At 44.1% G+C, this 26,677-nt stretch overlaps 2 long non-coding RNA genes across 2 annotated transcripts in view; both read left to right on the top strand.

The window, feature by feature from the left end:
- Positions 1-26,677, top strand: part of LOC123593719 — a 208,176-nt gene that overhangs the window by 125,462 nt on the left and 56,037 nt on the right. The gene's annotated exons all lie outside the window — the stretch shown is intronic.
- On the top strand, positions 18,418-24,696 carry LOC123593721. Its single transcript, XR_006710478.1, has 2 exons — positions 18,418-21,439; positions 24,419-24,696. It is a non-coding gene; the product is annotated as an uncharacterized LOC123593721 (long non-coding RNA).

The raw sequence follows: 26,677 nt of genomic DNA, 5'->3' as shown, positions 1-26,677 counted from the left end.
TTGTAAAACAGGAGTCTGAGATAGAATTTTCCACCCTGCTTATCCCCACAAAAGGCTCTCCTTTCCAGGCTAAACATTTCAGTTCTTTCCACTGTCTTTAACACAGTTTGGCCTCTTCGCAAGCTTGGCTATTCTCTGTGCAATTTACATGTAGTAGTGTCCTCTGGAATTGGGGCACTTCAAATACAGCCCAACACTCTGTCCATGGTCCGTCCAACCTAGGGTAGAGTAGGGCTGCCCATCCCCTAAGATCAGTTCTGACATGTGTTAATAGTCATGGTTTCACTGCAGAAGCTCTCTGCTGCTGCTCTGAAGGTGAATTGTATGAAGTTACTCTTTGCCACTCTGCAGCTGTTCCCCCTAACACCCCCTTCCCCTCCATCACACATTCTCTCTGAAGCTGGCAACACCAGGACAGAAAAGACGAGGGGGTCCTTGCAGGGCACCTCCTCTGAGATGACCTTGGGGCAAGAGATGGCCTAATTGGGATTCCAGGCACCATCTCTGCAAGAGTGGCTTGTTCTTTTGAAAAGTGGCTACAGAGATGAACATTGCATTAGAAACATTGAGGACTTGAATCTTAGTTCCAAAGAGAATGATCTGAGAATGGCGCTGCAGATGGGTCTGAAACCTGATGGGGAGTTCTCATACAAAGGATCGGTTCTGCCTGGAGTTCAGAGAAAAGATCACACTAGCTAATTTAGATAGGAATGATAACTATCCAACTGGGGTAACAGATAAGTGCTTCCAGAAACAGCCTCTTTAGGCAATGAAGCCTCAGATGGCTGCCTTCAGAGGGAAGGGGGAAATGGTAGAAGACAGAGAAGAATTTAGGTCAGCCAGAATGGGGCCCCAAAAAGTCAAGTTCAGAAATAATTTAACAGATAGGGATCCAAAGAATATGTGGTTTGCCTGACAAATGACATTCACTTTGAAAGTGAAAATGAAATTGGGGAAAGCAAAATTGCTGCATAATGGGTCCCGGAGATTGAAGAGAAATGATACCAGGGGAGAAAGGAGTTGTAAAACCTTCCTAGTTAAGCATGAAATTGGAATGAATGAATTTTGGTCCATAAAGGGTCAGGTGAAGATCGCACAGATAATGGCTTAATCCCGAGCAGCTCCAAACGGTGTTCATTAGCAGAGGATCTCAAGCACTTGACAAGCGAGCCTGACCAGGCTCACGCTGCCTTCTCTCCAGACTGCTCGTTCTGGGTGGACCTCTTTAACAGAGCAAGACCACTTAATTCAACAGTTAAGCCAAAGAACGATGGAAAAGACTTCTACCCTGAATGTCAAGGGGCCTCGAAAGAGCTGGGTGGTGTGTGAGGGGGAAAAGATGATGCATGTTGAAACCAAAGAAGCACTGTGGGGCTGGCAGAATCTCATCCTTGCAAATAATGATCCTTGGCCACCTAGCAAAAGGCACATGGCCTACTGCCTAGGGACATCTGGGCTTTGTTCCTGGCCTAATGAACGGACTCTCTGTGAGATCGTTAGACCAGACACTTCATCTCTGTGAGACTCCTTTTATCCACTTCCAGGACAAGCATAATCATATCTATTGACCCCCTTCTCCTTCACAGAAATAGAGGTTTGCACAGTGTGCTCATCAGCATTGACTCCTCATTAACCTTCACAATAGCTCCACAGGGGGCATGATTGCCTCCATCATATGGATGGCCAACTGAGGCTCAGAAATGTTAAATGTCTTGTCCAAGGTACAAACCTAAGCAGAAGAACCAAAACTAGAACATAAATAATCCAGTTTCAAATACAGGGTTCTTTCTATGACCCCACAACCATCTACTGAACAAGAAACAAAATTATGAGTGGTTCTTCTGGGACACGGTAATTATGAGCATTGGGTAAAGAGCATGGGTTTTGGAAGAAGTCAGCTTACATTCGAATTCCAGCTTTGTCATTTTCTAGTGGTGTCACTCCGTCACACAAGCCTTAGTATCTTTGTGTATAAGGTAGGGATCAAAACAGTGCCTCCGCCATGAGATTGCTGTGAATTCAGTGTCCACAGAGTGTTCGGTGAATCACATAGCAAGTGCTCAACGAATGGAAGCTTGCTGTCATAGCCAGGCATGGTGCCATGTTGCTGGAAACCTAGATGGGAGAGGGATTAGGAGAGATGGCTCTGAACTCAGATGACATGGGTTTGTATTCTGACTCTGTCATTTATTAGATGAGGGATCTTAAAAGTTGCTTAACTTTTCTAAGCCTCTGTTTTCCCATCTGTAAAATGGGGTATATAACTACAGGTCTCATATCATTGTGAGAATTAAGTGAGATATTTGCAAGAGCACCTGGCACAGTGTGGGCACACCAAAATTATTCTCCCTGATAGCATTGTTGCATCCTGGCTATTGATTAATGATCAGAAAGAAGGGCTAGCACCTTATAAAAGTGAAGTTCCAGAAATGAGTACCCATAAAGTGAATTCAGAGTGAAACGTGGAATTATTGGGTCCTAGGAGTGTTTCTTCACAGCCCTTGAATTGTATTTGCATTTTGGCATCCTCTTAATCCCAGTTTGTTTCCTCTCTCATGCTTTGTAGTGAATACTGTCTCACCACTGTCCACAAGGGCTGCTTGGGATTCTTGGTATCATCCATTGTTTTCATTTTCAACTCAATCCATTAGTTCATCCACTCACTCCTCCCTTTCTTCATACATTCATTCATCTCCAGTTCACCCTTCAATTTCAGAGACATTTCTTGTGTATCTCCTTTAGGTCAGGCCTTGTGTATTGGGAAGGCAGCAATGATTCAGACATGGTCATACCACTCCAGAGCCAATAATGTCCTGGAGGACATGAGATATGTGTATAAATGCCAAAATACAAGGGAGATCATTATGGAGGGATGGTTGGTTAAATTAAAGATACACAAAGAGACAGAGCTCACAGCCTTCTGTAAGGGAAATCATGAGGGGAGGGGCACTGAGCTGCATTTAGGTGGGGAAAGGATGCTCCAAGTGAAGAACCAGCAGTCAGGAAGAGGTGTTGCCTGGCCTCACATGGTGGAGTGATGACCATTTGGCTTTCTGGGCTCTGAGCCTTGCTATGGGTAGCCCTGTCAAGTATGGGGGGAGAGAAAAGGGGGGTAAATATGCAGGGAGTGCAAGGAGCAGGGAATCCAGGAGTCAGATAGACATAGATTCATATCCCATCTCTACTTCACACTTGCTAAATGGCTTTACTTCTTGGAGCCTCAGTGATATGAGGATAATACAGCTTTTCTGACATTAGGGCTGTGGGAACTCTGGTGGAATAATATATGTGAAAAAAATTCTCTGATAAGACACAGGTGTCTTATTGGAATGGAAGGCAGGATGTCACTTTTATTGCCGACCTACAGGAGTAGGTTCACCAGTAGTGGTACCAGCCCACCATGATGCTGTCCAAGAGTTGGTCTGCAAAGCATCTCATCCTACTTTTCCTGTGGTAACTGACCTGTCACACAGAGTACACACCAGTGGAAACTCTAAATGGTGAAGTCAACTTTGGAGATGCAAAATGATACTTTCTGCCTGTGTGTTTTCTTCTTTCCCTTCATTTAAGCAGGGAGGAAGCTCTGTGTTTTCTTGCTTCAGCAGAGGTTTGTGATAGAATAGAAAGCAGGAGTGGCCTACGTGAGACTTCCCTTACTGCCTTTGTTTTCCAAAGTCTAAACCCACTGAGAAGACTATGCTGGGTTTTCTTGAGGGAGGGGGCAGAGAGGTAGTGTTATTAAGGAAATCCTGAAAGACAGACAGAAGAAAGGATCTATGGAAATCAGGGGAAGAAAGAGAGGGCAGTGGGCTGCATGAGAATGGGCAGCGACACTTTGATCTGGGTAGGCCTCAGAGGAGAATGGCTGCATGATTTCCAGACCTGATAAATATTACTTTGCCCCAGAAGCAGCACAAGCAATGGACCCAAAGGGACCATGTGCATGTGGACAACGGGTGTCTTAGACTAACAGTATGAACTGATAACTAATGATTCTGGGTGAGAGAGGATCCCAAGTTCCATAGCACTATATAAAATTCCAGCACCCTGCCCTCTGAGAGGAAGATTGAGGTTGAATTCTCCACAGCTTGGAGGAGTGGAGACTTGTTAAGATCGTTGATTAAAAGATATCTTTAAAATGTGATATCACGGGGAGCCTGGGTGGCTCAGTCAGTTGAGCGTCTGGCTTAGGCTCAGGTCATGATCTCACGGTTTGTGAGTTTGAGCCCCACGTCGGGCTCCATGCTGACAGCTCAGAGCCTGGAGACTGCTTCCAATTCTGTGTCTCCCTCTCTCTCTGCTCCTCCCCGACTCATGGCTCTGTCTCTCTCTCTCTCAAAAATAAATAAACATTAAAAAGAAATGTGATACCACTTGTAACCTTGCATATGTGAAATGGGAGTAATACTTCCTCAGCTAATATACACAGGTCTACCCATTTTACTTGGAAATGTGTTTGGAGACACTTCGTTTGCATAATCTGTTTAGCTGGCTATTTACTTTTTTTTTTTTTTTTTTCATTTTGAAGGATGTTTACTATACACTTGTCCTGCTTCTAATGGTCTTTTATCCAGTAGTTTACAAACATATCATAGAAATCTTTAGATTTAACCTGTGCTAACTACATTGTGATGTTGCCTAATGCTGCTTAATATTCATCAATGATTTCCTTATAGTTTTGACATAAACCTCAGGAGGCCTATGGTTTGTATGGGACGGGGCCTGTTCTGGATTCTCTAACTGCTCCTACACATCTTACTGTCTATTGCCACCCCTTAATAGCCTTAGGAGCTGGCTATTTACTTAAAGCAAGGTAAGCGTATGTGCTCTCTTTGATACATAACTCTCCTACCATGTCGTCACAGCAGAAAAAGCCATGATAACCTGCATTCTGGTAAATGTGCATCGCTGTCTGATGTTTGGATCACTCAGACCATGAGGGAATTCAGTCAACTGGAACTCACAGAGTTCTATCAACATACAGAGGCTGCTCACAAGAATTCTCAAACTGGCCTGCATCGGGAGTTGATGTGGCACTTCATACGCAATGTTGGCCACTTGAAGAGGTGAATTACCTATGAGTGATAGGGAGTACTAAAATAATAATGCTATCTGCATCACTGAACTAATAATGCTATATCAATCATGTTCAATCCTTATAGAAATATCTGCAACAGGACAAAGGCAGAAATTTAAATAAGCTGTTCAAAGATACAAAAGTAGACTCTTAAGGTTGATCTGCTAGCATATGACTTTTTTGCAGATCTTCTTGGCTCGAGCTACTTTTGATCTTCATGATGCATAAACATAAAGTTCTCTTTGTTTTATGTCATATCTGGTAGGTGGACAGGATTGGTGGGAGGGTATGAAGAAGCTAGCCAGAATTTGCTTTTCCCAAACCTCACCTCAGAGTTCAATACTTAAGCACTCAAAGTACATCTTCCCAACTGGATAAAACTTCTTAAAATAATAGTCTTCAATGATGTTGATCAATGACATGGGCCTCCTGCTAGTTAGATGCCAGAGATCGCTTCTCAATTTCTATTTCTTTTCTTTTTTTTTTTAATTTTTTTTTTCAACGTTTATTTATTTTTGGGACAGAGAGAGACAGAGCATGAACGGGGGAGGGGCAGAGAGAGAGGGAGACACAGAATCGGAAACAGGCTCCAGGCTCTGAGCCATCAGCCCAGAGCCCGACGCGGGGCTCGAACTCACGGACCGCGAGATCGTGACCTGGCTGAAGTCGGACGCTTAACCGACTGCGCCACCCAGGCGCCCCAATTTCTATTTCTTTCTCTCTGAAAAACCCTAGAAGTCCCTACATACATCCCAGTCAAATTATCCTGGCTAAAAATATCTCCCTGTTCAAGGCTTCTTCACACCTGATGGTCAGCTAACTGTTGCAGTCCTCCCCGTGGCAGACCCAGTCCTTCCTCACCCAGTCTCAGTGAGAGAAGGAAAAATACTAGACCAGATTGTGTCCTAGTCACTTACATGTCTGAGCCTCAGCTAGGTGGACAATAGCACTGCTAAAAGATGATAGAGAATTCAGGAGCAGAGTAGGGGAAGAGACTGCACAAAGTCTAGAGTATGTTGAGGTCTAGAGAGATGTCCAGGCAGAGGTTTCTGTGTTTATTTGGGTATAAGGATCTGACATTCAAGGGAGAGGTCTTGGCTGGAGACAGATTTAGGAGTCATGATATGGGCACAGATTCAGTAGAAGCCATGCAAGTGGGTACCATGACCCAAGAAAAGGGTATAAATTAAGAATAAAAGGGGGTGTAGGACAAAGTCTCAGGAATACCAAAATTTCAAGAGAGAATAAAGGTAAAGGGCCCAAGGGTATCTACCAGCAAGGATGAGTATAGAGGAAAAAAAAACAAACCCATGGTGAGTGCTAGATCAGAAGAAAAGGAAGAGGGTTCTGAAAAGGATGTGTTCAACCTTCTCAAATGCTTCAGTTTAACCAACTAAGGCTAAGAACTGAAAGTTCACTGGGTTTAACAAATAGGAGGTAACTTTAAAGGTGGAGTGATAAAAGATAAAATCAGGTTGGTGAAATGAGTACCATTTCAGGAAGATTATGATAGAATGCAAGGGTAGGAGAATTTGCTTTCAAAGAAGTTTTCCTTCCTAAGGGACCACAAGTGAGGAAATAACAATAGGTGAAAATATAGTTAATTTTGGAAGTGAATGGGAAGGGATCTGGAGGGAATTTATATATGGTGACCTTTACCATATGAAGTGAGAGATAATTGGGGTTGTGGGAGAACAGATGTAGCACAGGTCTTGAAAAGGGCAGTGATGATTTGGATCAGGTTTGTAAAGAATGGGAGACAAGAAAGAATAAAATATTGATTTTAAAGACATTAATTAATTTAAAAGATTGATTGATGGATGATTTTTTTAGGTCAAGATTTTAGATGTACATACATCTGAGTTCCAAGAATGGAAGAGAAGGCTATGGAAATAGGTAAAGCAGGACTCTGGAGGATGAGATGCTATAAGAATCCTTCAACAGATCTTGAGGGCATCTGAGATGGCAACAGGGATTGGGGTGAAGAGTAAGGCTTTGAACCAGTGCCAATGTTCAGCACATGTTGAGTGAGCATCTACTTCATGCCAGGCACTGGATGCTCTGATACCCAGTAAGCATAAGGGATGAATTTGAATGTAGTCAATGTGTAAAATGGGTGGGAGTTGAAGACAATGGTGTAGCCTAGTAGTGTGACCATGGAGACAGGAGGGTCTTGAAATCACATGGGAATGGAAGTTGCTATGAATGGCAGAGGACTAGGAGAATACTAACCCTCTGGGTTGTAGGCTGTGTGTGTTAAGGGCATAGTGGTGAGGATTGTGGGCAGATGAACAGCCTCCCCTAGAGAAGGCTGCAGAGAAGCAGAATCATTAGGGACACACCACGTGCCTAGCCATGTGTTAACTGCTTGAATAACGACAGCATTTGGCCCTACTCTGAGGGTCCCTGGAACCTTTTTGAGCGCCCATCTGTGCTGCCAGACCTTGATGGGTTTACTGTTTCTCTCTGCTCTGTTGGCTAAGCCCTGCTCACACAGGGATAATGAAGGTCTCATTTGCCTCCAACAATATGGTGCCTTTCTGCATAATTTACATGTTTTCTTCAAGGCTCAGACACTAAGTAATGAGGTAACAAATTCTGGTGTGGGGTCTTGCTACTGATACATGGAAACTCAGACTCTGTACCTTTACTCTTCCGTGGCACCTTCTAGCACAAGTCTGCAGTCTGGAAAAGTGTCTCTCTCTCTTGGTCTTGGCAGACACCTGTTAAAGAGAAAACTTGGACTTCTCAGGATGACTGGCTGCATCTAAGTGTTACCTATATGTCACTGTCACCTCCTGAAATTCAGCTGCAGTCAGTAGATTTATAAATACTTCTCTAAGATTGGATTTTGTTTCCAATTTGTAAGAACATTAACGACCACTTACGGAGCACTTATAGGTGTCAACCACTGTGCTAAAGATTTACATGAACTTTTTTTTAATCTGCACAGCAGCCAATGAAATAGGTGTGTTTTTCCTATTTTCTTTCTTTTTTCTTTTTAAAGGAGGTAATTGAGGCTTAGAGAAAAATCAGTTGTCCCTGGGCACAGCTCCTCACAGTGACAAGATCTCTTAGCCACTGCCACACCTCTTCCTCAGGTTTTCTATTTCTGCCATCATTTGGCATCAGCATATTAATAGTGTATGAGTCTGTGCTAGACCCCTTGGGAGGAGACCCTAAAGAGTTGAGGGTTACTGGAAACCAATGTAAGGCAAAGAGTAGAGGTCTCTGAAGCAGGGACTGGGACAGGAGCCAGCCCAGAAAGGACTGTGTTGGCCACACTCAGTAGTTTGGACTATGACCTGCAGGCTTTGGGGAGACATTTGAGAATTTCCAGTAGTGAAGTGAACATTATGCAAATACTCACTACTCACCTCCTGCATATTCATGAGGATGACTACATAAGGAATAAGGGAGGCATGCCAGACACCTAGAATTTAATGACTCTCAGAGTGACTGTGGTCTAGTTGCCTGGCTTGCCTCATCCTAGTCCAGATCCTGGAGGGTGCTTTGGGAGAGTAAAGGATAGATGTAACTTGGATTTCCACCCTTAGGTCGTGATGAACAAAGGGGAGAGGAGAAGAGTAGAGAGAGTTACAGTTAGCCCTTACACAGGGCACTGACTGAAGGAGTGACTTAAGGAGTATTAGACATTGTCAGCATTCCTGTGGCAGAAGGGGAGAACTTAACCATGCCCATGTCCTGCTACCATCACTCTCAATTGAACTCAACACGAGGTATTCCTGACAGATTCTGCAAGTCTTCTCAAATGAGTAATGGGGTTTTACTAAATCTCTTTGCTTTTTCTTGTTGACTGGATACCAGCCTCTGGTACACAGGACCTGGAGGCGAGTTCTGGGAATTCCTACAATATGGGGTCATCTTTGATCACCCAGAACTCACTAGGATTCAAAGTCAAGCTGGGTAAGAGCTCGACTGCTTGGGATGAGTGTAGGATGGTAGAGCATCCCCCATAATTTTCTAAGTTTTAGAACCTGAGATTGGGGATCCTTCCAGTCTTCCCATTCTTTTGAGTGAGTCTCTGAGTTCAAAATCCAACTTATTGCTCTTTAGGAATTATGGTCACCTTTGCCCCCAAATAAAGAGCAGCTGTCATTCCAGGCTACTTCTTCCTGCATGCTTTGAACCCTGACAATTACTCATAGTTTAGCCTCGTGTTGTTAAAATGTAGTGGAAATTACATGTCTAAAGAGCAACAGTATATTTAGCTCCTAGAGGTAAGGGGACACTACTGGCACAACACAGGAAGTGACTGTAGAGTAAAATGTGAAATGCAGTCCACACAGACCCTGCTCTGTAAAGGTTAAGGTGGAGAGATGGGGAATGCTTCGCCATTATCAGCCCTAAGAGTGAACAGCCAGTTCATTAGGGACTCTGGAGAATGTTCACCCACACTGGGACATCAAACGCAGTGGGCTTGGGATTCTCTCAGGAAAAGAGAAGACTTCTGCTTTCAGTTTTGATTGTCAACTAGTTGATGGAAGACAGTACGGTGCAGTGGAAAGGGCATGGGTCTGGAAGATGGAGACTTGGTTCAAGCCTAGCTCTGTTATCATCCCAGGACGAGTGACTTGGCTTCTCTGGGTCCTGATTTTTCTCCCCTTCAAAATGACTAGGTGACCACTCATGTTGCTTCCAGCTCACAGATTTCCCATTCTCTGAATGCCCAGGAAAAAAAGAAAACGTCACCCCATCTGGTTCCCACTTCTAGAGGATGAATGGTGGAGCTGTCTGTATCTCTTCAGAGACAGATGGTAGGCGGGTATCTGTTTCCGTATTTGGTGTGATGGGAGAGGAGGAGGGAAAGAAGATAATGATGTTTGAGCCAACCTATTCAGGCCTGCCGGCTCCTCACCCAGCCTCCCTCACCCACTGTTCGTTTTGTGTGGTTTGTCAGGGGACCCCTCAGCATCTGGAACTTGACCCACCCTCCTCCCTGTGATTGGCTGTTTCCAGGGTTATTCCCCAGAGAAGCCTACCTGTTGGAGGAGTCTGTTTTTGATGATGTTTTCAACTGTTGCTCTCACAGTCCTCAGTCCTAGAGGGTCTTCGTTGAAGCCAACCGAGCATGCAGCACTTCAAAAGAAATGTTGCCACATGTAAGATATTTAATACTGAAAATCCCCTCTCTGAGCACAGCTTCTGTCTTCCACTTCACTCTCAGTCTGCAGTGTAGAGTAATAAAAAGAGCAGGGACTTTGGAACACAGTGGAGATGCGAGTCCCTGGGCAGTGGCTACCTCCCAGAGCCTCTGTTTCTTATTAATCCAGAAAAGGTAAGAGCATACCCCTGGAGGGTGGATGGAAGAATTTAAAGAGGGGATGTGTGAGAAACACCCAGCGGCTTAGAAGGAACATGTGGATTCCTTCCTTTTCCCCTGTAGTGGCTGCTTAGCTGAGTCCCCAACATCTATGTCACTCCAGATGATGTCAACCATGAGAATTCCTACCCTCTGCTGTGTTTGGTTTAGTTATGGGCAAGATGAGAGGAAGTCTTTTGGACACTTTTGGGGGAAAAGTTTCCTTCTTTCTGATAAGAGACGCAAGAAAGAGACAATCCCCATTTCCTCTGGATAATGTGCTCTCTGAAGCTGACCTCTGCAGTTCCTGTAGTTATTTAGCTACTGGCCACAGGATGAGCTAATATTTAGAGAAGGTCAGAGTCTATAGGTTGTAAGATCATCTGGTGATGCCCTGCCTATGGACTTCTTGTTATGTGGGTTAACTCATATATTCCCTTGTCATTTAAACTAATTGATTACAGTTTTCTGTTTCTTGTAGCTAAAGGCATACAAATTATTAAACACCTCATGAGCTCCTACTCTTGAAATCATTAATCTGTCATATTCTCATGATCCATCCCAATGTCCTTCTGCCAGTCTCCTTGCTTTATAGCCCAGTCAGGTCTCCAGAGTCAGCTGTTCCAATAGTAGGATACTTCCTGCCAACCATGATGTGTTGCCATTTGGCTGTTTCTACCTAAACAGTCCTGGTGTTGGTCCTTTGCCTCCAGTCTGCAGGGCTGCACAGTATTGCTGAAGAAGTGTAAAATGACACCCGGTGGCCATATTATAGGCCCATGCTCTCTTCCTTCCTGAGGCCTTAGCTGCTGCTCCCTCCAGTCTATCTAGAGTCTTTGCTATTTGCACCTCCACACAATTACTCATGCTGTTCCTGCCAGCTAATATGCCCTTTCTCTCTCTCTCCCCTAGAGCAATCTTTCCTGTCCTTGCAGGTGAATCCCAAATCTCCACAATGAGATGCAAATGACACCTCCTCTGAACCCCTAAGATACCATATCTCTCTTCAAATCCACGTCAACCTCCTAATACAGATATTCGTCCATTTCTTTCACACTCCCTCATAGACCCTGATCTCCTTAGGCATATTTTGTTAAAATAAAGAGGCACACAACTATAAATTAAGAATGAAGCAAAGAATAAAGGCCAAGTGTACAGGTTTTAAGTCAGCCAGGCTCCAGCTTGAAGATGGGCCATGCCACTTCATAGCAAAAGGAAATAGGGAAAATTACTCAACTCTGTGCCACAATTTTTATCTGAGGATAGAACTAATAATACCTACCTAAGGGAATTGAGAGGATTGTATGAGATAATTTTGAATTTTTTTTTAACGTTTATTTATTTTTGAGACAGAGAGAGACAGAGCATGAACGGGGGAGGGTCAGAGAGAGAGGGAGACACAGAATCTGAAACAGGCTCCAGGCTCTGAGCTGTCAGCACAGAGCCCGACGCGAGGCTCGAACTCACGGACCGCGAGATCATGACTTGAGCCGAAGTCGGGCGCTCAACCGACTGAGCCACCCAGGCGCCCCTGTATGAGGAAAAAATTCCAGGCATGTAGTAGGCCCTCAATATTACTTTAATTTCTTTCTTTTCACCATAAATTGGAAAGAATGTGTCTTTGTTGCTGTTAGCCAAATGTGTATATGTGTATGTGCCTGTGTGTGTGTGTACACAAATCCTTTCTCTGTGGATATCAAGCGATCTGTAATATTATAAAATTGAATTCATTTTGGCAACATTCAAATAAAAATCAAGTGCTTCTATGCCCTTTCCCATCATAGGGAGGTTGACATAAACTCAACATTCAGTGCAAGCCTTCTGCTGGCCAGTCCTGTGCTACGTGAAATGATACATAGATCTACTGAATATGGAACCAGTCTTTTGCCCTCAGATTCCTCATCACAATTCCTTAAACGTGTGGAGCGCTTCACAGATAGCAGATGCTTCTGCCTGGTGGATTGCCTCACTCAGATGTTTACACCCTCTTCCTCTCAGATAAAAGTGGAGAGGACTGTAACATTTTAAAAGTCCTTCCTGTTCCTGCACCTGAGTGGTTCTCAAATGTTCATGGGCATAATAATGAGTTGGGGGCTTTTTGCATGGGCATATTCCTAGCCTCACCCTTAGAAATTCTCCGTGGGTAGGCACAGGTGCTGCCTAGGACTTTGCATCTTTAACAGGCATACAGTGTGATCTTGATTTAGGTGAGATGCACTGAGTGCTAGGTTAGGAATGGTGTCAGGGAAGCTGTTTTTCGCAGGAGTGAGCACATTGTGACATCCCGGGCAGGCATGGCTAATAGCCCAGATCCTCACTGGATCTCAGCAGTTGGACCTCAGAGTCCTGCAAATAACATGGGAACCAGGGATCTTATGCCAGAGGGAGCGTCCCTGGGGCTTGGAGACTCAAAGGGAAATGGGTTGAAATTAACAAGGTAGAGCTTTGGCACTGGTCCAAGAAACAGGATAAGCTAAAGCTCAAAACTTTTTTGGAGACTGGAATGACCTGTGGACTACCTAGAGATGAGATGGGCAGGTGAGCTTCGTGGGGAAGGTGATCTCAGCTACCAAGGTCTGAAACCATCGGCAAGTTGGACTATGAAAATTTCATAGTTTTCTAATTCAAGTAAAATATTTATTTGTTCATTTCCTTTTTAACATCCCTTTTATTTGGTGTAGTTCCTCTTGAAAATTTCAGCCCAGTTTGGGGGAACAGCTCTGGGTGAGGTAGGAATTATATTATGGCCACCATTCATTTCATTGAGTCTCTTTGGGCCAGGCACTTTTGTGTATTTCAATTTTCTCTAATTTTCAGCAGCACACGATAAAGTAAGTGTGAATAGTTTGTTTTTTTGGGTGAGGGTCTGAAATTTCAGAGAGGTTAAGCAATTTGCCTAGGACCACACAGCAAAGAAGATGAAACTCACGCGCACAGGCTGTGCCCTTCTTACTGGAGTTTCTCTCGGTGCCTCCTCCCACTCGCACGTTGGAGGCCTTTATCTTCTAGTGACCAGAAAAGACCTCCTAGGACCCATCAATCCACTGCCTTCTGAGACACCTGGCAGAGAAAGTGATTTCTGAAGCGGGAGAAAACCCAGGAAGATTGCTCAGTTCCTGTGAGTGCTGCTTCCCAGCTGGGGATGACAGTTAATCTTGAAAATCAATTCAGTGCCTGCTCTCGCGTCAGACACTCCCCAGGGCAGGCCACAGCTCCTCTCACTGCTGTTAAACAGCACAAAAAGTGGTTGCCAGCATGAGGAGGTCAGGGGCAACTGTGTGCTGGGCCTGAGGTTGTGCACAGAGCAGTTGCTGTGGGGCTAGTAGATAGCACCTTCGGCCTCAGGGGCAGATAGGAAAGGTGTGGACAAGAAGGGATTCTGGCCTCTTCTGCCTGAGAATGAGCAGAGTCAGCTCACAGGGGCAACCCATGTCTCTCCAACAGCTTAGGCCCCGGCCCTTTGGCTTTGTGGCAGAGCTATCCTTCTCTGAATGCTTTCTGGACTGTGGCCCTGGGTCTTCCCAGACCTCTCCAAAAGTGGACAAGGCTGACCCATGGGTGATGACCCAGCAGGGACTCAGGGCCCCCTGTGTGTGGCTAGGAGGCTTCTGACATCTCACATTCATGTCTTCTCTAGGCTGCAGTTATGCCAAGACTAATAGCCAAGACTAGTCCATTGCTCCAAGACTAATGGCCTATGCCAGATTATGCTAGAAGCTTCTCCCAGATTCTGGAAGGCAGCCAGGTAGTACTACTTTCCAAAAGAATCAGTGCTCCTTCATGAAGAGGTGAAATGGGAAGCCAGTAGCATCCCCCAATGGGACAAGTTACCACATTAATTTTAGAGCTGTGGCATTCATCTTAAAGCATTTCACCTGCAAGATCACAGCTCTGGGAGAAACCGTTGTCCCCATTTTACAGAAGAAGGTGATATTCAAAGACTTTAACAGGGATTGAAATGGTAGAAGGCAACTTCAAATACATATCTTCTGACTACAGATATCTGCTTTTGATGGTTACCCCCTGCTACGTGATTCTATATACATCAGACTCAGTATCTTCTCTTTGGTGGATGATGTTGTCTTTGTGAGTTAGAGGTAATTATGATGATAGTAATGTGCATATTGGGGGGCTGTGAGGAGTCGCACAGACATAGACATGAAAGTGCATTGTAAAGAAACAGTGCAGTGCAAGGAAATGAATATTGTGATTCAAATTCCTTCCACCTCATCTTCTCTTCCCCTTCAAATATATCCTCAGCAGTAACCCTCCTGCCTGCCTCTTCCTACCAGGTTTATCACCTGAGTGAATAGAATGAGAACCACCATCTGGGGCTGTGCAGTGGGGATTGCTATCAATAGTTTGCAAACCAGTAAGCTGAGGTTTAGCGAACTGTCTTTTTTGGGCTAATAAACCCAGTGTTTGGTGGAACCCGCATTCTCTCTGCCTCCTGCTGTGACCACACAGAATCCCAGGACAGCAGGAATGGAGCCTGGACTCTGGAACTCAGAGTTCATCCCCGGGAGAGCCCTCACTCACCACTCTACCTCACCTCTCTGTTTTGGTGACCTCTGGGCCTCTCATACCCTGAGGGTTCTAGAGGGAGAGCCACCTCAGGTATGGTCACGTCTTATTTATACACATCACCATCTCCCCAGTGGCTCTATGGCAGGGAGAATGGAGATATTCTTACCAGGGGAGGCCCAGGAATGGAGTTATATGAGGGCTGTTTCCCTGAATGACACAGTGGGGCCCACCAAAATGTCTTCACATATGGGTTGGGCAGCAGCGATTGGTTGCTGGGGCCCTGGTGCCATGCTTCTCAAAGTCCATGGGGAGGAGGATGGTTTCTCAAAGCCCTCATCTGAGAATCTCAGCCACCTTAGAGGGAAAAACCTCACAGGCCTTAACCTTCTAGAAATCTGGAATGATGGAGAGAACTGGACACTGGGCTCCAAGCTAGGGAATCTAGACTTTAGGGTTGAGTGAAGTTTCTGGGGAGAAGCTGCACTTCTCCGAGCTACAGTTTTCTCATCTGAAAAATGGGTATTTCTGATTCATTAATTCGGAAAGTTTGTAATAAGCAATGAGCAAGTGCATTTCTAGGTATGGGGGTACAATGGTGAATGAGATAGATGAGATCTTGGAGGCTGATAATAACTCGGGGCCAATACAACAGTGAAGGGGGCAGATGGCTTATAAAAAATTAGACAAGAAGAATGTTATATAGTGATGAGCACTATAAAGAGAAATAACAGCACAGTGTGATGACTTAGGGGCTACTTTAGATTGGGGTGGGTTAAGGATGACTTCTCTGAACAGGTGACATTTGAATGAGGTCACAATGACAAGAACGAACCATCCATGCCAAGATCCGAAGCTGGGCAGTGAGAAAATAGAAGGAATGTTGCAGGCGGAGGGCACGGCCTGGGCACAGGCCCAGAAGTAGACACATTTGGGTGGAGTCAGGCTGTTGGAGCCCAGTATGGTGAGAGAAGCAAGCTTAGAGGAAAGTGGTAGATGAGAAAGAAAGCCAGTAGGGGCCAGATCCTCTTGGGCCTCACAGGCCCTGGTAAGAAACTTTTGTCTCATTTCTGTGTGATGGAAAGCCAGAGGGTTTTAAGCAGGAGATGGGCCTGGCCTTGGAAATGGAAATGGCAGTATCTCTCTGGCTGCTGTTGCAGAATAGCGTTGGAGGGCCAAGTGTAGAAGCCTGGAGATCAGTCTGTGGCTGTTCATTGCAGTAGTTTGGGCAGTCAATTACAGTGCCTTCATCTATGGTGGAGGTAAAGACAGACGTCAGATTCAAATGTATTTTGTAGGGCTGGCGGAATTTGACAAGGGATTAGATGAGAGGCAGTGGGAGAGAATTCAGGACGGTACCTGGTTTTAGGAACTACCTCATAGTCATCTGATGAGGATTGACCCAGAGAATGGATGAACAGCGCTTAGCACAGTGCCAGGAACTTAGCAAAGGGTCAGTGCATTTTGATCTTCTTCATTATTTCTAGTCCTGGCTCTGTCCTGGCGCTGATGTTCAGTTGAACTTCGAGTGACTGCCTCCCTGGTCCTCAGTTTCTGCATGTATACAATATGGCAGACCATGTATTCATTCATCCATTCCACAAATATTTATTAGACATCTATGATACAGTAGGCTTTATGCTGGACACCAGGGATACAGGATGAAAAAGACTGAACAGGGTCTGCCCTGGGACAGCTTGCAGTAGAGTAGAGAAGAAACAGTTACAAGTCCTTGGGAGGGTCAGGAAGGAGCCAAAGGTAGGCAGGCCTTGCCCAGGTATGTGTCCAGGGAAGGCTTCCTGTATGGAATGACATTTCACTGGAGGTCACAAGAATGAGTAGGAGTTGGCAAGGGGCAAGATGGGAATGGGTGAAGTGGCATGGGGTGAGCTGGGAAAGGGGAAGTGTCAGGGTAGCAGCATGAATGAAGTACTTGAAGATGAACGAGCATGACGCTCTCCATTGCCAATATTCTAAGTGCATTACTGCCCAAACATCTCATGTTTGAAAAACCATGGAAAGAGGGGGCACCAGGACCCATCAAATGCAGATGGGGGCATTTTCAAATTATCTGGACAACCCAGGGTTTGTTTACATTTTTTAAAAGCTTAGCTACTAACAGTGAATGCTTGGTGGTCCTTTTGGGAAGATCTGACCTCTAGTTTTATTTTGCTTAATTCCTTTGCTAAGATAGTTTATCAGAGGTTCTTAAAAAAATTTTTTTTAATGTTTATTTATTTTTGAGAGACAGAGATAGAGCACAAGAGGGTCAGAGAGAGAGGGAGACACAGAATCTGAAGCGGGCTCCAGGCTCTGAGCTGTCATCACAGAGCCCGACGCGGGGCTCGAACTCAAGAACTGTGAGATCATGACCTGAGATGAAGTCGGACGCTTAACCAACTGAGCCACCCAAGCACCCCAGTTTATCAGAGGTTCTTGAATGTGGCTTCACATTGGCATTACTAGGAGAAACTTCAGAGAAAATGCTATTTCCAGGCCCTACCCTCAGCATTCTGATTCATAACCTGTTCCTGATGTACATCCAGGGTTGGATATACTAATGAGAGGACTATACTCTATTGGTTCTGGAACATGTTCTGAGTTCTGTCTTTGTATACAACTGGACCACCAAAAGTTACTGGGCCATATCCTTGATAATGATATTAGCTTCCTAATGATCAAAAAGTTTGGAATTATGATTGAATATCTTTCCCTTGGTGTTTATTGAGGACAGATTCGAGAAGCAGCCATCTTCAAAATATCTTTGCATTTGCTGTAAAACTATTTTCAATGGTATCACAGTATTCACTAAATAAATTTGTTTTAGAATTTGTCTTAAAATTTGGTATGCCTTCCCCCGGACAATAAGAATTAAGTAATCTAACATATTTACCTTTTTGCCTTGGCTGTCAGGAAACTCAGAGTCAAATCTGAAGCCTATACAATGACTATACAATAACTATACAAACTGCAAGATGGCCTACCTCTTTCTTATGGTTTCAATTCCACGTTTCTAGTTTAATACTATTATCAAGTATATAGGAAGTGTCAACTGTTTCTAAGTCTGAGTGAAGGTATTTCAGAAGCACCAACCTGCACATTTTTCTGGAGTCCATGGAAGAATGACAGTCCAAGGCCATGGACATAACTGTTGTTATGATGCAGATGGCAGACACCATCTACTAGTAGAAACCGAACCAAATGCCTGGGAATGGAAGCATTCGTCGGAGTCACATGCAGTTGGATGAAAGGCAAAGCATCCTTTTCCACAATCCCATTAAGAAAGGAAATGGGCGGGGGCGCCTGGGTGGCTCAGTCGGTTGAGCATCCAACTTACGATCAGGTCGTGATCTCACCGCTTGTGAGTTCAAAGCCCGCACTGGACTCTGCTGGCAGCTCAGAGCCTGGAGCCTGCTTCGGGTTCTGTGTCTCCCTCTCTCTCTCTCTGCCCCTCCCCCACTCACACTCTGTCTCTCTCTTTCTCAAAAATAAGCATTAAGAAAATTAAAGAAAGGCGATGGGTGTTCCTCACCTGAGTCAGCATTTGTCTCATGAATGTTCCCTCAAAATAAATAAATAAAAGGCAAGAAACGGTGTACACAGTATACAAGCCCTTTCTCTCTCTCGATTGTCACGGCAATGCCCCACCCCCCAAAGCAACTATTACAATAGAGGCTCCTTTACAGAGGAGGGAAACAGAGGCTCAGACTGATCCTGCTGCAGATCCAGGAGGTAGCCAACCTGGGCTGTGAGTCTGTCCCCCTTCCTTCTGATGCATTTCTCCGTTCCCTGTAAATGAGCCCAACAGTTCGGTGCCCGCCTCTTCCTTGTAAATAGTGGCCTTCCTCTTCTCCTGGGGGGTTCACCAGGCCCCTTTCTGCTGGCCCTCTCCGGTTCTTCTCACTCACAGACAAGCAGGTCTTTCAACTGCATTTTGATGGCACGCTCCGTTTCCCTCTGTCCATCCAATCTTTTGGATCAACAATCCAATTTAGGTCTTGTCATTCTAAAGTTTTACCCTTATCTCCAATGTATTCCTCTCAGTCTCTCTCTCTCCTCCCTCCCCACCTTCCTATCACACCTGCACCCCATTCTACGTTTCCAGTAAATGTAGAGTAAAGGTGCCATGCGAGGATACAGCAAGAAAACCAGGAAGAGGGTTTTCACCAGGATTGAAGTGGCCAGGCTTCAGAACTGTGAGGAATAAATTTCTGTTGTTTAAGCACCCCCACAGAACATAAATAAATAAAAAAGAGAGGATCACATAATAAAACATGCTTGCCTAAGGCTGAGCCCTCAGCAGGGTCTGTAGGAGGTCCAGGAGCCATCAGGAGGGGCTCAAGGATGTGACTGTTACCATGGTATTCTTGTCTGGTACACCAGGATTGGGCTAAGCTCTGCCGATAGAGATAAGCTAAGGGAACCCCGGATGTTAAGGAACATAGTCTAGTGGATGTGAGATGCTAGATCATAATTAAGATGAGATCTTCTGTGTGACTGCTATAAACCAGCTGTTAATCAAGACACACACATAAAAAGGTTTAGCAGAAAATTGTTCAAAGTAATCAGAGGTGGGCTGTTTATTGGGACCTTGAGTAGAAACTTAAGTAGTAGTTGGAGTAAATTGAATCAAATTACAGAAAGCGGAGGCAATTCGAAGGAATTGGGTGTGTATGCATTCAAAGGAAAGAGGGTAATAAAACTGTAACATAGTTTAGGATTAAGAACAAGGACTTGGGAGTTGGAGACATTGACTCCTGGTTCTGGTGTATCTCAACCTAATCGAGTGACTTTGAACAAGTTGCTTAGGTTCCTTGAGCCTTGGTTTCTTCATGGAAAACAAACTGATAATACTTATCTTTGGGGTTATCATAAGGATTAAATGCAAAAATGCATATAGCATACTTAATGCAGAGCTTAGAACATATATACTTAATAAATATTAGCTGTTATTATTATATTAATAATTATAAAGATACATTCATGGCTTCAAAGTGTCCTTGGTTTACAATGCCTGAGAAATCTAGAAAAGGTCAGCCTTTCTCTCTTAGAAAGTCCCTGAGCTGGTGTCCCCTGAGGAACCCTATTTGGGTACAAAGAGCCAAAGTTTTAGAAACTTTAGGCTTTGAAGTCACATCAGGACTTCCGCCCCCCTCCCCAGACACAGCACACCCCAAGCCACAGATGTGCCCAACAGCAGGAGCTCAATTAGTGATTACTGAATCAGAAAGTCACAAAGATCTGAAACTTTTATGAAAAAGAGTTGGGCTATAATTCCTCTCCATCAAATGAAGCAGTCCCTTTGAGTTGTGACATCTTACAACTGTATTTTCAGGCAGAGGTCCTCTGGCAGATTGGAGTGGGTGAAAGGTTAAGAGAGGAGAAGGTACTGGTGCAAGATACACCCTTTTCTCTTTAGAGTCTCCTGCAAGAAATTCTTGCTTTTGGAATTCCTTGAGACCCTAAATTTAATTTCAAGGAGAAGTCATTTGCCTACATTTACAGTGCGGGACCCTTCTGGATTTCTTCCTGGTAGATTTCTTTACATTTCCTTTTCTCATCAGTTGTAGTTGGCATGTCAGTGGAAAGCACAGAATATTGTCCTACATCATAGACACTATCAGGAAGTTCCAGAGTTTTCTTGGAGGCTGGCATGTAGTAGGCACTAAGAACGTATCTGTGGAATGGATAAATTAACGCAGTGCCTTAGAGATCTAATTCAGCTTGCCTATTTTACAGATTGGGAAACTGAAGAAAAAATGAGTCGCATTAATTCATCAGTAACAGAGCTGGTCTAGAGCCCAACATCTCTCCAAGCCTAGAAATTATAATATTATAAAGTTCCAGATTTTAATGACTGTTAGACATAATGAAGAACACAAGAAGTTTTAATGTTGAGTAGGAAATAGACCCTGGCCGCCATTGGCAAACTATATAAGAGGCGTAATTTAGGCACCATATGCAGGAAGATATTTGTTGCTGATGCTCAGCTCTACCATCATAGCCCCAAAACCACCATAGGCAACACATAAATGAATGAGCATGGCTGTGTCCCAATAAAACTTTGGTAACTATGTGAGGTGAAAAGAATTTTTATTTATAGACACTGAAATTTGAATCCCATAATTCACATGTGTCATGAACCGTTATTCTTTGGATATTGTCAAGCATTTAAGAAAATGTAAGAACCAGTCTTTGCTCCCAGGCCCTACAAAAACAGGTGGAGGGCTGGATTTGGCCAAGTCCTGATCTATGGCATTAAAAAGAAGAAAATTCTTGCAGAATTTTTGGCAGCTGCAGAGACTGCCTTAGCCCTTCTCTCCCTCTGTGCTTAGGAAGAGTGCCGGAAGCATGGGGCAGCAGAGTTCCAAAGCTTCCTGCCATGGTAATCTGTTCCTTCCACTTGTTTAGGATCTGTCTTTTCAGGACCAGACTAACTTCTTTCGGAGTGCTTCTGTGAGTTTGCACAGTCGTGAAAACACCAAAATGGCCTATAATGGGGATTGGTTGACTAAGTATTTCTAGACCCATACAACATAATAATAAGCCACCAAAAAACGGATGGTGATGTTGGTTTCTACTAATAGAAAAACGGTTGTTCCTGATTAAGTGATGAAAGTCATTAAATCTGATGTCTGGTTTAATCCCACCAATGTAAATGTAATGCTACTAAATGCATAGTAAAAATTATAAGCATATATAATATTAGAAGCAAACACAGTGTTTTTGGTTTTTTCCTTATTCTTCTGTGATTCATTTTTTAAAGTTTTTTTTTTCATATTTATTTATTTTGAGAGATAGAGCACGAGTAGGGGAGGGGCAGAGAGAGAGGAAGAGAGAGAATCCCAAGCAGGCTCTGAGTGCCATCAGCACAGAGCCTGATGTGGGGCTTGATCTTACAAACTGTGACACCATGTCCTGAGCTGAAATCAAAAGTCTGACGCTTAACTGAGCCACCCAGGTGTCCCTCTGTGATTCATAAGGGTGAACTGCATAATAATTTTTTAAGTCACATGAAACAGAACCTTAAAACAGAAAAAAGACTGATTCTAGATGAAATCTCTAACTGCTGCCCTTGAAGTGAAGGGCACAAGTGACCAGAGTCACTCAAGTAATGTCATTGGCTTAGACCTTCCTCCTCTGCATGTTTCCCCACACGTGAACCCTTGTGCGGAAGGGGCCAGATGCAGCCGTGCACAGCCATTTCTCCACTTGGTTTCTCCTTCTCCTCCCCCTTCTCCTCCTCCTTCCCCTCCTTCTATTAATCTATGAACCTTTCCATTTTACAGACAAGCCTCACTGGGTAGAAGAAGCACTAATAAACTTGCTAATGGATAAATCGATTTCAGCAGCCAAGAGAAGAGTGTGGTTTGTCACTGTAGCAAGCTTGCATGCCGTATTGTGGGGGGAGGTTCAGTGATCTTTTATCTTATGCAAATCCAACCCAAATGTTAGATGTAGTTACTCCAAAATATTTGAGTGATATTATTCCTTTTGCCTTTGTACATATTTAAATTGACCGCGGAGGAAAAAAGGAAAACAGCAAAGACATGACTGTTCGCGGACTGCCTACTAGGTGCTGGGAACCTCATCTGTCTTTTTTCATTTACTCCTCACAACAACCCCATTAAGAGGTTAAGAGTCTCTCTTTACAAACAAGGGATGCAAAGCTCAGAGATGCACAGTAATTTGCCCAATGTTACACAGCTAGTTGTGGAGAGGAGCAGGATTAAAAGTACAAGGCCGCCTGGCTCTACAGACTATGTGCTTTCACTTAGTGCTGCTTTGCTCAGTTTTACAAAGGTGAACAGGGCTACCTTCTGAAATAGCTCACCAACTTTGCATCCTAGCAATCTGAAAACTGTCCTATACTCAGATTTTAAGAGAGACCAGAGAGACCTTGGCCATTCTGTGGTCCAGTGGCTTCATTTTGCAGATGAGAACACTGAGGCTCTAAGAGAGGAAATGGTTTAAGTCCGTACCATCCAGTCAGAGAGCTAGGGCTAGAACGCAGGCCTCCTACCTGCTGTTTCCTTCTGCTTGGTCGTGGGATCCTATGTTTCTCAGGTCAGCAGATCAGTCAGGCCCTGTGTGAGATGTCTGGGAGATTCTGAGAGTTCAAACTTAGGAAAGAAACAAAGATGAGTAAGAAAGGTTTTCTGCTCAAGGCACCTGGGTGGTTTAGTCGGTTGAACGTCTGACTCTTAATTTTAGCTCAGGTCATGATCTTACAGTTCGTGGGTTCGAGCCCTGTCAGTGCAGAGCCTGCTTGGGATTCTCTCTCTTCCTCTCTCTCTGCCCCTTGCCCCCCTCAAAATAAATAAATAAAATTTAATATTTATTAATAATTAATAATAATTTAATATTTTAAAAAAAGTAAAGTTGTGGTGCCTGGGTGACTCAGTTGGTTAAGTGTTTGACTTAGGCTCAGGTCATGATCTCGTGGTTCATGGGTTCCAGCCCCACATCAGGCTGTCTGCTGCCATCACAGAGCCTGCTTTGGATCCTCTGTCTCCCTCTCTCTCTGCCCCTCTCCCCCCACCTCCCCCACACACACACTCTCTCTCAAAATAAATAAATAAACTTTAATATTAAAAACAAAGTTTTCTGGGGCGCCTGGGTGGCGCAGTCGGTTAAGCGTCCGACTTCAGCCAGGTCACGATCTCGCGGTCTGTGAGTTCAAGCCCCGCGTCGGGCTCTGGGCTGATGGCTCGGAGCCTGGAGCCTGTTTCCGATTCTGTGTCTCCCTCTCTCTCTGCCCCTCCCCCGTTCATGCTCTGTCTCTCTCTGTCCCAAAAATAAATAAACGTTGGAAACATTAAAAAAAAAAAAAGTTTTCTGCTCTTAAAGAGCCCCAATAGTCAACTACATGGATATCCCTGGGAAATGAACACCATGCTCAGTGTTACAATAGACCTTGATAAGAAATGCAGTTGCAGGGGAAGGAATTTTGTTTTTTCTTCCTGTGTGTGTGTGTGTGTGTGTCCTAAGTATTCTTTTGGATTTTGAGTTGAATTCTGTTTTGAATAACAAAAACCAATTTTTACAAATGTCCCTAAATTTTACTCCTTGAGATATAAAAGTTGAATTATAGCCAGTCAGCTCCTTAGTCCTTTTGCTAAGGTCCATCAGCCTGAAGAAGCAACTTGGGTTCACGGGGTTGGGGGGGGGGCGGAATAAGCCAACAGTTTCCTGAGGAGCCTCCCCGGGCGAAATGTTAAGTGTTGAAAATCCTCCTGGCTAGCCAAACTTCTGGCAAGCAAAGAGTTTGTCAACCTGCTTGGGTCCTTGCCAGAAGCTTTTGCCACACAGCCTCACAGCTCTTTCAATAAACCCTCTTAAGGCAGAAGCTTGTGCTGTGTCTCTTGGTACCTTTCTTTTGACAGCACCTGGAGGTCTTTACAAAGAAAAACAGCCTTGAAGCAGGGAATGAGCCTCTGCTGTGCACTTGCCGTGTAATCTTGATCCAGTTGTTTTTCTTCTCTGGGCTTCAGGTTCTCTCTCTGTAAAAGGCACGTATGGAACTATCTCAGGGACAGCAAGTACACGTCATTTCCTCCAGTGGTGCACCGGAATTGGCTTGGACCAGCTCACGAGAGCTGATTATTACGTTTTCAGGAATTTTGTGAGCCAGGTCACAACTCACTGATTGCTTGAAATCAGCCATGGGAATGTTTAAACCATGTAAACTGACAAATGCCACAAGTCGGGACATCACCTCCCACCCCCAGCCCCAACTCTGAGAACTAGTTAGTAAACATTTATCTGCATACCACGGCCTTTGTGTCTCTTCAAAACTGTTCTACACCCCCGGCCGACTTTGTTAATCTATTATAGAATTCTGGCCCAACCCTGCCTAGATATGACATAACAGTCTTCCTTTTTTCATTGGGTCATTCATTCCTCCTCCCCTCCCTCCTTCTCTCTCTCCTTCCCTTCTTCTCTCCCTCCCTCCTTCGCTCCCTTCTTTCCCCCTTCTCATCCTCCCTTTTTCCTTCCTTCCTTCCTTCCTTCCAATTCTTTATGCAACAAAGAATCTGTGATGCCTTCATGTGTCAGGAGGTGGGGATAGAGTAATGAACAGAATCTACAAAATTCTTCTTCACATGTTATGTACCTTCTACTGGAGAGAAACATATTAAACAAGTAAAAAATGAATTAGGAAATAATTTCATATGGCGTAAGTGCTTGAAAGGAAACAAATCCAAGTGTTACAATAGTGCCTAAGGAGAGACTAATTTAGATGTGATCATCAGGGGAGACTTCTCCAAGGAAGTGGCTTTGAGCTGAGACTTGAGTTATAAGAAAACGATGGTTCCTGCACAAAACCAGGGGAAGGGCCTTATGGGAAGAGGGAACGGCAAGTGCCAAGACCCTGAGATGAAAACAAACTTGACTGTGCTTAGGAGCCCACAAGGCTGTGTGACTAGTGTAAAGCAAGCAACCATGAAGGTAAAGAGATGAGAGAAGCAGGGCCAGATTTGTAGAGTCTTAGGACACATGGTAATAGTTGGGGATTCATTGCCAAGGAACTAGGAAGTCATTGGAGCAGGAGAGTTCAACCACTACCAGCTGACAGGATTTTCTAAACATGTGTCTGAGGTGAAATTTATGCAACATAAAATTAACCATTTTAAGGTAAGCAATTCAGTGACACATAGTGCATTTACAATTGTACAGCCAGCACCTCTATCTAGTTCCAAAACATTTTCATCATCCCCAAAGGGAACCCTGGACCCACGAAGCTCAAGTGATCCACCAGGGGCCTGAAGACCTGGCCAATGTGTTCCTTTCTAATGATGCAGAGACCAGGACTCTGGACCTTATTGCTGCTGGGTTCTTGACCTGATAGCTTTGAATAAACTCACTCATAATTCCAGAATCATTTTTTAAAATCTCCTCCATGGAACTCTAGGAACACCTTCAAATTTCTGTAATTGGAAGGGTAGGGTCCATTGTGTAATATTTTTCTTGTGACATTTAATACTCAATATCATTAGTGAGATCAAAAGAATAATATCAAAGAGCACTACAGTATTAGGTATATTTTCCATCAAAGGTCCAGTACCTCCAGGAGTACATTCCACGAAGGTCCTACCAAAAACAAGCACATCATCCAAATTAAATCAGCCCTTCCGGGTAATTCTTGTCCTGCTTGTTTTCTTTTATCCAACATTGAAAAGTAATAGGGAGTCAAACTGAAAAAAAATCCCACAATCTATATAAAGACATTTTTTTCTCTGTCTTCTCATTAGCGATAGTCACTAAAACCCATTCATCAAATTAAGGACAAAAAGTCACTGACTCATTAGTGAACAGCTCTGAAAATCCTGGCTTTGGAGTATAGAATATTGATCTGTTTTATTTTTTCCCAGTGTGTCTATTCTTGGAATGGTAATCTCTACAAGTCTCAGTCTTACCTAATTTCTGATGCACTGCTGCAATGGGGAACACAACATTGCGGGATTTGGAGAGTGTGTCATCATTCCTTGATGTGTTCTTACATCTCCCTGAATTTAAGATGATCTAACTCCAAACTGTTGAGAATCCTGCAGCTCTGAGTTATATTGTTCTCCATCCAGGTCTCCCTGATAGAGGGAAGAAAGATATGGATGCTAGTGCAATTCACCAAGATAAAAGAATACACACACACACACACACACACACACACACACACAGTACAGCATGGGATGAAGAGATTCGGCAGTGGGACATAGATAACCTTTAGACATGCTCAAGGACTATGCCAGTAG

This window comes from Leopardus geoffroyi, chromosome D4, assembly GCF_018350155.1.
Source record: "Leopardus geoffroyi isolate Oge1 chromosome D4, O.geoffroyi_Oge1_pat1.0, whole genome shotgun sequence".
In the NCBI taxonomy this organism is placed as follows: domain Eukaryota; kingdom Metazoa; phylum Chordata; class Mammalia; order Carnivora; family Felidae; genus Leopardus; species Leopardus geoffroyi.
This window is presented reverse-complemented; position numbering and strand designations above follow the sequence as displayed.